The sequence below is a fragment of the Artibeus jamaicensis genome, unplaced genomic scaffold (genome assembly GCF_021234435.1).
Source record: "Artibeus jamaicensis isolate MK-2021 breed Jamaican fruit bat unplaced genomic scaffold, CSHL_Jam_final contig_752, whole genome shotgun sequence".
NCBI lineage: Eukaryota > Metazoa > Chordata > Mammalia > Chiroptera > Phyllostomidae > Artibeus > Artibeus jamaicensis.
Window position 1 is genome coordinate 121,021 of NW_026521949.1, and position 2,311 is coordinate 123,331.

At 46.3% G+C, this 2,311-nt stretch overlaps 1 pseudogene; it reads right to left on the minus strand.

Annotated features, from left to right (window-relative positions):
* Positions 1 to 994: 994 nt before the first annotated feature.
* Positions 995 to 1,537, minus strand: LOC119059046 (immunoglobulin heavy variable 1-3-like; annotated as a pseudogene).
* Positions 1,538 to 2,311: the final 774 nt, after the last annotated feature.

Genomic DNA, 2,311 nt, shown 5'->3' on the forward strand with positions numbered 1-2,311 from the left:
ATACATTTGCACACATCACAGAGAGTCACAGTCACGTGTCAGCAAGTTAACATGTGTATGCACCCAAATGCACTCACTCACACTCTACCACATAACTTCAAGAAGTTTGGAAAAGAAGCCTGTCCCCAGATTCCTGAGGTGCAGCCAAGAACCAGATCCTCAGTGAACAAGAATGGCTGAACCCAAATTCACAGGAACATCCAGATTACTGCTTCTGGGGCTGATGGGTGTTATCTTGTGTGACAGAAGTTAATTTAGGGATGACTGAGTTAAAGGTGTTGACATGGGAAGATTATCATGAATTCTCTGGTTGGGACGTAAATGCAGTCAAGTGTCTGTTTCAAATGGAAACTAAAGAAAATCAGAGTAAAAATATTGTGATTGTTCAAACAGATGTTGGGGTGCATTTCCACATCCACACAGTAAGTAAGTGGCAAGAGGGTAATGTGTGGCAGAAAGGACAGAGACCTGAGGGTTGGAAGTCCTGGGATTATCACAGCCCCTGAAGTGTGAGATGTGCCTTTCAGAAAAAAGGACACATGTGAGGAGATTCTGTGCATGTTGGGGGACAGAGAGACTGAACTCAGCACAGACAGTCCTGGACAAGCCTGGACTCCACTTTGTGGGAAACGTTTACAAATATAGCAAAGATGAGAGCACTCAGGGTGTTTCATTGTCGAGAATGAAAAAGGACACACAGGAGTGAGGTAAAAGAAAGGTTCCAGGCACAGGAATCTCATCTTCAAACAGGAAGTGTCATTTCTTTTCTTGCTGTCTGCATTGAGAATGTGGGAAATCAAAGTGACAAAGAAGGAAGAAGTATCCCTGGATGCAGCTGAGAGATTTGAGAGGAAATCCCTGCTCCCAAGCCAAAGCCTCTTCCTTCTTGCCCAGGACCACACCTGCCCCTGCATTTATTCTCTGTGGTACCTGTAACATAGGCATCCACTACAGCCCATCCTTCCTGTCTCCCACAAAGAGGTTTGAGTATGGGCTAACACTGACTTCTCATTACTGTGTCCCTGACACAGTAATACATGGCCATGTCCTTGGCTCTCAGGCTGCCCAGCTCCAAGTAGCTTGTGCTTGTCGACTTGTCTGCAGTGATAGTGATTCTGCCTTGGAGCTTCTGTGTGTAGTATGTGTCATCAGTCTTAGAGTGAGTACACCCCATCCACTCAAGGCCTTGTCCTGTGATCTGTTGGATCCAGTGCATCCATACCCTGTGAAGGTGTATCTAGAAGCCTCACAGGAGACCTTCACTGATACCCCAGGATTCCTCATCTCAGTCCCAGGCTGTGCCAGTTGCACCTGTGTATGGACACCTGTGGAGAAAAGCAGGAGTGGGTGGAGATATTGCTTGATTGTCCCTGGTTCCCTCCTCAACTCTGGAAGAAAAGAGTCCCTTACCTGTAGCCACTGCCACCAGGAAGTTGGCTCTCCAGCTCCAGTCCTTAATGAAGGACTGTGTAATCTGAACTTCTGTAGGGGAGGGTGTGGCTATGGGTGATGCTCTCATACACTGATAGAACCACATTTAACCTAGTCTACTTCTTCTAATTTGCATAGCCATGAGGAAAAACACATTATTGGTGATTATATGACTACTTGGAGATGGTAGAGAACACAGAGACACTGATCAGTGGGAGACTCAGGGTCCATGTCCTTATCAGTGTTATATACATCCCATTACAGGTCCCTTAGCTCTGTGCAAACATAGATCCTCTCAATGAGGAACAAGTCCCCAGAGCACATGCTTCTACTTCAGAAGACACCTTTGAGTGACACAGAGACAACCTGGATTATTATGGTCTTGATACTTGAATGTCTTATTGCTGGGCCAGTGTGCCTCCCAAATTCTGCCTCTAATAAGTTGATGAAACCATGCATAGCTCCAGCTCCTGACAATTCAGAGATAAAGAAGCCCTAGATATACACTTATTCACTGTGGTTCTCATGTCTTATTGAGTCAGTAAATGCTCTGATGGAATGGGATGTTTACAGTCACCTCATGCCCTATTTAATTATAGATTTCTTTGTTTAGAATAAACCCCAGGCCCTCAGAGAAAATTCCTCCCTAGCTCCCTCTGCACCTACTCCTGGGTCAATAGTCCTGATGTCATTGATCCCACATGTTCCCTGCTAACCAGCCTATGACCTGCAGGGGAGGGTCCTGCCTGGACTCACAGGGCATGGTCCTCTCATGTTTGAACACTGACTTCAGGGTGCTCCTTTGGGAGCCCCATATGCTTCAACATCTCTGGACACAGAGCACTGGTCTTACTAAACCCCAGTGACTCTGCAGCGAGCC